The sequence below is a fragment of the Pinus tabuliformis genome, chromosome 6, assembly GCF_031772625.1.
Source record: "Pinus tabuliformis cultivar Carrire ecotype Pingquan chromosome 6, CPIR1, whole genome shotgun sequence".
Lineage (NCBI taxonomy): Eukaryota > Viridiplantae > Streptophyta > Pinopsida > Pinales > Pinaceae > Pinus > Pinus tabuliformis.
Window position 1 is genome coordinate 847,433,680 of NC_142292.1, and position 12,580 is coordinate 847,446,259.

The window sequence follows — 12,580 nt, forward strand, 5'->3', positions numbered from 1 at the left end:
GATGGCATGGTTTAATCCTTTGGTATGAGGGGGGAGCATGGAAGATATTGGCCCAAATGTGGTTATTATTGAATCATTGTTTTCTTGGGCTTATACTATGGCACCGTTTTTTTGATGTGTGATACATATAAGTCATATAATATTTTTATTTGGGTAAAATTTCCCAATATCCCACTTGAACTTTGGAATAATGTAGGTATTGAAGCCATAAGATATGCAATTATACCCTATATTATAGGTGATGATGGGTATGTAGAGAATAACCTGTGGTTAATGGCCTAGATTCTAGTTGATATCAATGCTAGGTAGGGTTTATATGAATCAATCCAAAATGTTAGTGGTGATATTTCCTATACTCATATTCTTAACTATATGGATGTGTTATTTGTTGTTCTAGTTGTCATGTAGTGGTCCACTTAATGGTGGATTGTTCTCGATTTTCCATTACTTTACATCATGGGGTAGGTATATGTAATGGAGAAGTTCATCCCAAGGACATGAATGGGGATAATTCACCTAGAGCAGTTCTTGTTGTGGATAGCGGACATCTCGTTATTGATCTAGTCAAGGATATGGCTCCTATGACTCATCCTATGAAAATGTTTATTGGGATGCAGCTAAAGGGAGGAGTTACATATGGTTAAATGCAAATACCCTTCTTCTAACTCACTTGTACTATTATAATGTTCTTGTGTTTTCGCCAAGATGTTTCTCAACATCTCTTATGATACTCACTAACATTTTCTCTCATTTGATGGAGTGTTATAGGACATTCAACCAAATAGGTATTTTTTCAGATCTATCTTCGTCAAGTGACAAAATTTCAAGTAGGATAGAATAAATTGACCAAACATTTGCTAAGTCGTCTAGTAGGCGAAGATCAACTAAAGGTGAAAATATTAAAAGAAAATTCCATAGACACATGGAAATGTTTTGTGCTAAAGGGCAATCATATTAATATGATAATGAGAGCATAGATGACATCGAGGTGCCCTCAAGGTACAAACATCTACTGAAACAATGGACACCCAAGGATGTTCCTAAAATAAACTCTGATTTTTCTATCAATGACAGGATATACCACACTACCCCATCATCATTACATGGTTCGGGGCTATTTTCCATGGATGGCATAAAGGTATGTTACAAAGGATTAACCATTAGGGGATTTTTGAGGTCTAAAATGGGTCTCCTAAGGAAAATATAAGATAATAGTGGAAATAATAAAATAAGATTAAATTACATCATTAAATTTTAGAGGGAAAAAAGAAAAAACTATTTTTTCAACTCGTATTTTCAACTTATCTCCATATGGTTTTACTCAAATTTCACGCAGAAACACTTGTTGAGTGCAAAATTTGAATCATCATCCAAAGAGTACCCATGTTGCTTACTTTCAATGGAACCTGCTACACAACAGATTATAAATACATGAAAAACATGATTGCAATCACATTTTTCATGTATTTCTCATTTTTCGTGTAGCAGGATCCATCAAAAGTATGCAACATGGGTACTCCTTCGATGAGGAATTAAATTTTGCATCCAATGTGTACTCGTGCTCAAAATTTGAGTAAAACCTTAGGGAGATGAGTTGAAAATACGAGTTGAAAAAGTAGTTTTATTATTTTATTATTTTTTAATCTTTTTACCTTTTTACTCCAAAAATGGTGAATCATCCCCCGTGGTTGACATCATCATCTTGAATCCTATTAGTTGTTATAAAGTTTATTTTGGTTTTACATTTTTCTTAGGAGGCCCATTTTAGACCTCAAAATTTCCCTAATGTAAATTGATGGAGTATACCAGACCCTGTTACAACTACATTGATTGGGTACGACTAGTCCAATATACCAAAAGAATTCGAAGATCTGGAGTGGTTTCAAATTATATACAACTAAAAGGCAATGATGGAAATAAAGGGACAACTATGTATATTGATGGAAGGCCAAAAGCAACAGAGAATATTGCAGGGTTTATAAATAGTACACTACTCACCACCATAAATAAGAAACCCAATTGCATATTCGAGGGACGTGAAGGAAACTATGTATTCATATGTGCCATTAAATCAATAGTTTCAGGGGAAAAGTTTCTCATTGATTACAAAATGAATACAATAAATACAAATATTGTTATTATGGGGGTGGTATACATTCAATTTTACCCAACTTGTAAGCAATTTCTATTGTATGTTATGATTGTCATTTACTACATGAAGTTTCTATATACATTTAGACATATGTCAATAATGATTTTCTTATTAATATAATGGTGATTAATTGTGGATGAATTGAAAATTACACTGTTATGAAACCAGCTCACAAAAAGATAGAAAAGAGAGATCAACACCTTAGAATTCAGCCTCTTCGGGGGGGCAACCTCCTTTACATTACACAAATGAACAATTCTTGAATGATTCAAATGACAAAACCTCCTTTATATATATAGGAGTCTAAGGAGTCACAATATGACTCAGCCGACCTAACAATAATAATATAAAGCCACAAAAATAACAATAGAGGGATTCTATGGGGCACAGTAATAACAATATGGGGACAATAGGGGCACAAAAATATTAATAAGGGATACAACTACAATAGTAATGGGCTAATCACTAGTATTATAGGGACCCAACATGCCCCTCTCCTTCAAAAAAGTGTTTTCCTCAACGCTTGAGTAGTTCTGGATGCTTTTGTATAAAATTCTCATCCTCCCATGTGGAATCTTCAGCGGATAAGTTCTTCCACTTGATAAGATACTCCGAAATTGATCGATTTCGTAACTGTCGAGTTCTTGTTTCTGTGACTGCTTCTGGTTCCAATATAATTTTTCCTTCCTCGTCAAGTTCTGGCAATATTGTTTGAAATGGGAGCTTTTCACCTATAACCTTCTTTAAACATGAAACATGGAAAACTGGGTGCAATCGAGAAGCTGCAGGAAGCTCCAATTTGTATGCCATAGTACCAATCTTTTGCAACACCTTGTACGGACCATAATACCTTGGTGATAATTTATTATCCTTCTTAGCTTGCTTGAGGGACATTTGCTTATATGGTTGTAGCCGTAGGAATACCCAATCACCTACATCAAAACTCCTTTCGCTGCGATGTTGATCTGCCTGTTGTTTCATTCTATTTTGTGCCAACACGAGGTGATCCTTTAAGAGTTGGAGGACTTGTTGTTGATGTTCGATGTGATGTTCCACTACTTGAACCTTAGAATTTTCTCTTAAATATGATGTGATGGATGGTGGCTGATATCCATAAAGTGCCATAAATGGGGTCATTTTTGTTGCTGTATGGAAGGAAGTGTTATACCACCATTCAGCCAGAGGCAACCATTTGACCCATTGTGTTTGTTTATCAGATACAAAGCAATGAAGATATCCTTCCAAACATTTGTTTACTATCTCAGCTTGCCCATCAGATTGAGGATGATAAGATGAGCTATGAGCCAACTGAGTACCAAGACAAGAAAATAATTCTGTCCAAAAATTTCCAGTGAAAATGGGATCTCTGTCACTTACAATAATCTTTGGATTTCCATGTAGCTTTTGAATTGTTTCCATAAATGCAGTAGAAACTGTACTGGCTTTAAATGGATGTGATAATGCACAAAAGTGTGCATACTTGGTAAGTCTGTCAACTACCACCATGATGACACTCTTTCCCTCAGACTTGGGTAAACCTGTGATAAAATCCATTGAAACCTCCTCCCAACGTTGGCTTGGAATGGATAAAGGTTGTAATAGACCCGGTGTCTTAATTGTTTCAACTTTATTTTGTTGGCAAACCAAACATTCTGCCACAAACTTTTGAATATCTGATTTAAGGCCCTCCCAAAAAAATTCCTTCCTAACCCTGTGGTAAGTTTTTAAAAATCCTGAGTGCCCTCCTAAGGGAGAAGTGTGCAATTCCATAAGAATCTTTTGTTTTAGCTAGTAATTCTTACAGAGGTATAAGTGATCTTTGTACCATAATGAATCATTTTTCCAGCTAAATGTATCAGACGTACTAGAGTCTTGTTGTAACTTTTGAATAAGTGCCCACACTTGTTCATCATTCTTCCATTCCTCCCTTGCTTCATTTATCAAATCTGGTTGGATAATAGAAATGGCGTACAATAATGCTTCCACATCCTCATCCTTTCTTGAGAGTGCATCTGCCACCACATTTTTCTTCCCTTTTTTGTAGATGATTTCAAAGTCATAACCCAACATCTTTGTGACCCACTTTTGTTGCTCTTCAGAGGATAATCTTTGTTCTAAAAAGTATTTAAGGCTATCATGATCCGTTTTTACCTTGAAGTGTCTTCCCATTAGGTAGGGTCACCATTTCTTAAGTGCATGGAGTATTGCCAACATTTCCTTCTCATAAATATCTTTGTGGAAAAACTTTCCTTTGATTGGATGACTTTCAAAAGCAATGGGTCTTTCATCTTGCATTCAAACAGCACCAATTCCATTTCCTGAAGCATCACATTCCACAATAAAGGTTTTTGTGAAGTCTGGTGTAGCTAAGACCGGTGCTTGGCACATTGCATCTTTAAGATGCTCGAAGGCCTTTGTTGCTTCTAGAGTCCATGAAAATGCATCTTTCTTCAATAATGTTGTTAGAGGTGCTGCTATTCTCCCATAATTCTTAACAAACTTGCGATAATACCCTGTCAACCCGAGAAATCCTCGCAGATGCTTTATGGATGTGGGGATTTTCCATTCCTTAATGGCTTTAATTTTGCTAGGGTCTACCTTAACTCCTTCATGAGATACAATATGACCCAGATATTCCACCTCTTGTACTCCAAAGAAACATTTGGATCTTTTTGCATATAATTGTTTCTCCGCCAATAGTTGTAGCACCCTATCAACATGTTCAACATGATCCTTCCAAGACTTGCTGTAGATTAGTATATCATCAAAAAATACTAACACAAATTTTCTAAGGAATGGTTTGAAAATGGAATTCATCAAACCTTGTCCAAGACTTTTTGGACATCTGGAGAAATAGATGATTCCAACGTGGAAATATCTAGCGAACATAATTGTGCAATTACACATCTTTGTTCCTTTTTTAGAAGCTTTGTCATGCCATTAGAGCTGATTATCTTTCCCGGTTTCCCTGCAATACCCTTTAATTCAACTTCCTTTCCTTCCACAGAAAATTTCATGAAAAGTTCTTGAAAATTAAAAGCTATTGTACCCAAGGATTGTAGCCATTGGACTCCTAGTACAACATCAACACCTCCCATTGGAATGGAAAGCATTGGGCTAGTCAATACATATTATCCCATGGATAGCTTGATATTATGGCACTTTCCAGAGCAATTTATTGTTCCTCCATTTGAAACCATCACTTGACACTCTGGTGCTGGATATAAGAAGTAATTCAATTCTTTTGCTACCTTACAATGATTAAAATTGTAGGTACTTCCTGAATCAATCAACATTATTACCTTTTTCTTCTTGATTTGTCCTTCTATCTTGATGGTTTGAGGAGTGGTAATTCCCGCCAATGCATTACAAGATATGGTCGGATTCATTTCTTCTTTATCTAGGCTTTGTTCCTAGAGTATATCCTCTTCTTTTGACCTTTCTTGCTCCTTTTCTTCTTCCTCTTCACAATCTATGTAGAATAATTTCTTCTCAACACACTTATGACCTTTAGTGTATTTGCTATCACAACTGTAACAAAGTCCTTTTGCTCTTTTTTCTTCCAATTGTTGTGGTGTCAACCTTATAGGTTGTGGAAGACTAGGGGCAACAACACTTCCATCTTTATAGTTGTGAGTAGTATGCTTCCTAGTTGCCATAATTTTGATTTCCATTTTTCTTGCTAACCTGAATGCCTTCTCTAATGAATCAGGTTCCCAAAGGCAAACATCATGTTGGATATTATCCTTTAAAGTCCCTATGAACACATCAATCCTATGCTCCTCTGGAATATTTTTTATCCTTATGTTCAATTTTTGGAGCTCCTCAATGTGCTCCATTATTGAACCCTTTTGTTTGAGACTTATCAATTGGCTAAAAAAAGTGTTGCTTTTTGTATCCTCATAATGTGCTGTCAATTCTTCCATAAAAATTGCCCAAGTGATAATTTGTTTACGAGAGCAAAGCCATTGATACCATACAAACTGATTTGGTTCCAAATATAAAGTTTCAATACATACCTTTTGTGTGTTTTTCACATTATTGAGATCAAAAAATTGCTCCATCTGTAATATCCATTTTGCGGGATCCTTGCCATCAAACTTCCTCATATCGATTGTTGGAATATGGTGGGTTTTTGATCCAACATTAGAGTCTATGGAATCATGATTAACATTTCTTTTGTTCTCATCATGAGTTTCCTTTACTACCATTTCACCATTAGTGACCAATTCTTGTAGCAACTTATTCATATTTATCTTCAATTCTTCCATCTTATCATCCATGCCATCAATTTTAGCGTCCATGCCATTCATCTTAGCTTCCATGCCATCCATCTTAGCTTCTACGCCTTTCTTTAAACAATCCATCTTAGCTTCTACACCTTTCTTTAAACCATCCATCTTAGCTTCTACATCTTTCCTTAAACCATCCATCTTAGATTCTTTTACTTTTTGTGCAAGTGACACTTGTTGCACTTGGTCTCGTAATTTTGATATATCATGTTGCATTTCTTCCTCTTCTTCATGAGTCATGCTAGAGTTTTTAGGTTGCTTACTAGGTGTTTTCATTTTCTTTCCTCAGGGCATCAATTACCGATTCAAACTAATTTTTCAAACCAAGCTTATGAAAAAATGAAAAAAAAAACTACACATTTTTTCACTTTGTAGAATCTTGATATTGAATCTCATGTATCTCTGTAATTTTGGATCATCCAGTTCTCAAATTGCAACATATAGTAGCCCTCTATGTCCTCTTTCCAATGCCACCAGTTTGATCCAAATTGGATTCTCCAAGTAAGAGTTATGCACAATCTCCCAAGATGACCTAATTATATACTAGTTCAGTAGAGAGGACTTGCACGACGTGCCATGAGTCATTGTTTCGACCTTTGGCTCTAAAAAATATATAAAAGAAACTACAGTCCATCCTCTTTCTGTAACTTCTTATGAAATTTCAATCCGATGCTCAAAGAGAAAGTTATGACGATTTTCCCCAGGTCACCTATTTGGAATGTAATTCAGGAGTCTGCAAAAAGACCAACTTCCTCAGATCATATCTCCGCAAATATAGCGCGAAAAGCTCTGAAATTTAGACCCAAGATTCAACACGATTTCTTCTCAAATGGGTTTTGTTTTTAGCTTCTGAAACGTTGCAGAAAAAAAGTTATAGCGAAAATTCCACGATGACCTGTTTGGAGCAGCGAAACCCTAGAATCCAAAGCTCTGATACCAAATGTTATGAAACCAGCTCACAAAAAGATAGAAAAGAGAGATCAACGCCTTAGAATTCAGCCTCTTCGAGGGGGAAACCTCCTTTACATTACACAAATGAACAATTCTTGGATGATTCAAATGACAAAACCTCCTTTATATATATAGGAGTCTAAGGAGTCACAATATAACCCAGCCAACCTAACAATAATAATATAAAGCCACAAAAATAACAATAGAGGGATTCTATGGGGCACAGTAATAACAATATGGGGACAATAGGGGCACAACAATATTAATAAGGGATACAACTACAATAGTAATGGGGTAATCACTAGTATTATAGGGACCCAACATACACGTATTTGATAAACAGGGTGATAAGGGGAAGGCACCAACCTTATAGAAGTCCACAGATGCTCATGAGGAAGAGGTTACTGATGATGCAATTTTTATGTTCGTCGATCCAATCCAAACAATAAGGAAGCTTAAATTCAAATCAAACAAGAAACTTAATTCTTTAGTTTTGATTGAGCCTCAAAAAAATGAGATAAAAGACAAAATCAGAAACTTGCTGCAATGAGTTTGTTAGTATGGGGTGAGAAATTCATTTAATTATCCTAATTATTTGTTTATGATTTAGTTATCTCATTCTTTATAAAAAAACTCTTTATTTTACATGAGTTTTTTGCGGAGTTCAATCCTCATGCTACGACTAGGGGCTGAGTCAGCGTTGGTAGCAGCATCGATGATCCACACGTGAGTGAGTCACTGGTCATTGAGACTAGTACAACCTATCAACCACCCATAAAAGGATCTGCACACCCTGGACAATGTATGTCAGGGTCTACACATGATGCTATGGATGCAGAGCATGATACAATTGCACAATTTGAAATGAGATTTCCTATATCTTCTCGTGTTACTAGCACGGATCACTAACGATCACGTTTTTGGTAGATGAAGATAATGTCCCAATGAAAATAAAGAAACTTCCAGGTATTTAAGAAGTTTTTTAAATATTAATTACAACCAAAATTAAATTAATGTGTAGTTTGTGATTATTTTAAACTAATGATAATATTTTTTTGTAGGAAATGATGTATTTTATAGGCATTTGTATAACATAACCTTGGGAATATTTGGGCCAACCATTCATACAAACTAGAAATCCCAAAGTTCCAAGTTAAAAGAGGAACTTATTAACAGGATGGTTCGCCTGTACAGTGACAATACCTTCAACAAATCTGGAGTTACCTCAAAGGCAGGCCTACATTTAAATATTTGTAGGATGAATATATGTCTCAATTCAAAAGGTCCAGGTTGCACGAGTTCCCTCCATCGATTCCATAGATGGAATGGAGGTCACTCATGGAATATGCACACAAGAAGGCACTTAAAACATCAGGGAAGAGTCCACCTAGATCATTGCGACATCTAATTAAGTTTTTTCAATGTTTTAAATATAGGCTCCCAGATACTTCCTAAGCCAAACATGCTAGAATATCCAAACATGGGCAAAATCATCTTGGCCCAGGTCATTAGTTGAAACTGGCCACAAAATTTGTAAGTATATAAGAAAATAATTTGCATCCAAAATATAAATTGTTAACAATTTTAATTTAATATCACATAATAAGAAAATTCTTCGTCTAATTCAAAATTGTAGGGGACACAATTTAGAGAGACTCCCACGAAGGAAGACCTATAACTTGCTTTCAACTACGGCTATCAACTCGTGGTTGAACGAAGGACAAGCTTGGCATCCTCATAATCTTTCAACATCGAACATAACACTCAAGCAAATAAAAGCAATGAATAGAATTTATAAATTATTACTTGTAGAATCTATTGGTTATTATTTTTGGCCATAAAGTATTAATATGCTTGATTGTAAAAAGTAGGCAAGAAATATACATACAACACATGAGCCTACTGATGATGAAGTGCTTGATCTTGAGACTAATGTTCAACTCGGTACTTGAGGTATTTCATGTGTTATAAAAGAATTGTAGTATGGAATACAGTTAAAAATATGTAAATGCAAATGGTGTTAATTATAACATTTCTTGTTTCTACACCAAAGCATGTACATGATGTGGCCAAAGAAGAGGAGGAACATATGGCCACATCCAAAAGTATTTCTCTTCCCTCCACTACCGAAGCAGGTAAAGAACACTCTACTACTCTTTTTATTAATAAAACATTTGTAATAATAATAACTATAAATATGAATTTAACTTTTCTTTCTTATTGTAGTTGATGCTCGGTCCCACTTGTAGCAACATAGTCATAGGACTAGGTCAACAACCAGAAATATTACACTAGAGACCACAAAATCTGAAGGGGGCCAAGATCAAGATATCCTCACTGAGTTCATATTAAAGAGGAGAAAGAAACATGACATAAAATGTTTGCACTTGTTTATTTAGAGCATGTTATTTTGAGTACCATATTTTTTACTGAGAGGTTGAATGCCTCATGGCATGTGCACATGTAACTTTAGTCTATCTTAATAAAAAGTTTTGAATTTAATGTTGCAAAAAATAAGAACAATTTTGTTTCATATTATGTAAACATGTTTTTTTAATACAAGGAGGGTGTAGAATACCATATATTCGATAAATTCATGGAATAAGTCAATTAACTTCGTTGCAAACACCAAGAGCCTATTATAAGATTCCTGTGTTAAACTAAGCCTTTACACAACCTATGCCCATGATAGTTCAACCATCTGATAATTTGTATACCTATCCCACTCCACTATACACTACCAGACTCCTAATTTAGGTGCTAGCTACTCCTGCTTCAATGCCTAATCACCAAAATTTGTGATTATGATGAAAATTTAAGTACATACGTGTGTAATGTCCATGGTGGGATGTATGAATTGTCATCCCCAAATTTCCCGTCAATGATTATAATAACCTTGACTAGGCTAGCACTAGTCTGTCATCATCATCTCAAAATGACCCGACAAATGAAAATTTTCCATGTTTGTCATCATCACTTCACACTATCTCATGGATGAACCTTTTTACATATTATATGCATGAATTTATGGAAGTCCATCCCCTATACCTGTCCTATGATTGATTGTGACAAACAGTGAATAAAGGAAAATTGACAGATCTTTGTTGGAAAGATCCCCTACTTATAAATTGTACTTTTTTCACCTGCTCTCATAATCAATCATAGGCTAGGTAGAGGGGATGGTATACCAAAAATTCATTCATATAATCTGTAGAAGGGGTCATATATGAGACAATATGAAGTGATGATGACAGACATGGTAAATTTTCATTTTTCGGGTCATTTTGAGATGGTGATGACAAACTAGTGCTAACCCATTCAAGGTTAGAATCATTGATGGGCAATGTGCGAAGGACAATTCATACATCCTGTCATGGAAATTACACTCATGTGTACTTAAATTTTCATCATAATAAAAAAATGTTGTGAATTGACAACTAATATATGTTAGATTTTTGTTAGACTAATATAGATTAGAAAATGCAAGCAATATATAGATTAGCTACAATAAATATAGTAGAAATTAATATAGCATCCATTCCAACAATGTCAACTAGTATATACTGAGACTAATCTTGATGCTTCATGGGATGCTGTATCAACTCATCTCATACTTTATCCCAATATTAATTGAATTTCATAATATTTCTCTAAGGTTCTATTCAAATTTTGGTAATTTATAAGACTTGTAGCCTTCCACTATTTGCATGCCTCCCTAGATTCAAGTGGTACACTAAGTCTATGTTAATTAATATACGTTTAATGAAGGTAGTTTATTGTCCTCAATCAATATTTAGAAGATGTTGCAAACATCCCGTCATAGGTATGGGTTCCTGTAGGTTATTCATATTCTCTATTTTCTTAGTTTGATTGATTTTAGAAGTCTCATGCTCATAACACACACATACACATATACCAATATTTATCCAATATTAATCATTAAGATCTATTCATCGAACATAGATCTTGGCTTCTGTAGTCTTGTTTAGACTTCAGATCTTATAAATGTATGTGCAAGACTGCTTTTTCCTATTCAAATATGGTGATTGTATTTTTTGGACTAGTTCTAATCTTTTAACAATGTGTTTTCAAACTTAATTTGGATACCCTGTTCAGAAAGTGAATTTCAGTCTTTAATCATGACTAATATTGGTTTCTGAATTTTTGAAATGGTGCAACAATTCAGATGCCTAGTTTAAAAACAATGCTCATGCATGTTGTTTGGATGAGACCTAATCTATTGAAGGATAAATGTGAAATTATTAATTTTCCATTGCTATTAAATTTCTCATTTTATGCATTTAAAAACATCATCGATTACACTCTTCCTTAAATATTTTATACAAACCCCTCTTATGTATTCCCCTAAACCCCTAAGTATTTCGTGTCTATGATTAATAAATGAATGAATGAATGTTATATGTTAATGAATAATTGCTATATGTCTCTTTATGTACATGACGTTGTTTCATATTATGTAAACATATTTTTAATGATAAAATTTATTGAGATGAAATATTTGCATATTTACGAATGAATGAATGAATGAATGAAAGTTATATGTTAATGAATAATTGTAATATTTCTCTTTATATACATGACGTTGTTTCATATTATGTAAACATATTGTTTATGATAAAAATTATTGAGATGAAATATTTTATGGATTTACGAATGAATGAATGAAAGTTATATCTTAATAAATAATTGCTATATGTCTCTTTACATATATGATGTTGTTTCATATCATGTAAACATATTTTTTATGATAAAATTTATTGAGATGAAATATTTTGTGGATTTATGAATGAATGAATGTTTTCTATTTGTTTTTTATCTATCTTAATGTCTTGCTTTCAACTATTTCCTATATAGTAGATAGACTGGGTATTAGGGAATTGAGAGTGATGTGGGGGGTAGGTGGCATGAGAGTCATGTGGTTGGCCCTGTTCTTGGATAATCAATAGCCTCAATGTCAATGTTGACTTTGTTGTTGCTTCGTCAAGTAGTGGCCAAGATTAAACTACTCCAACAATTTATTCTCGAAACTGATCATTTAGGTATTCATATTGTATATATTAGAATCTCCATATTAGAACGATTTTGAGAATCTACATATTCTTGGAAAATGTTTAACCATTGTAGGTCCATTAGTGATTCATGTGGGTGCAATTACCACAATATC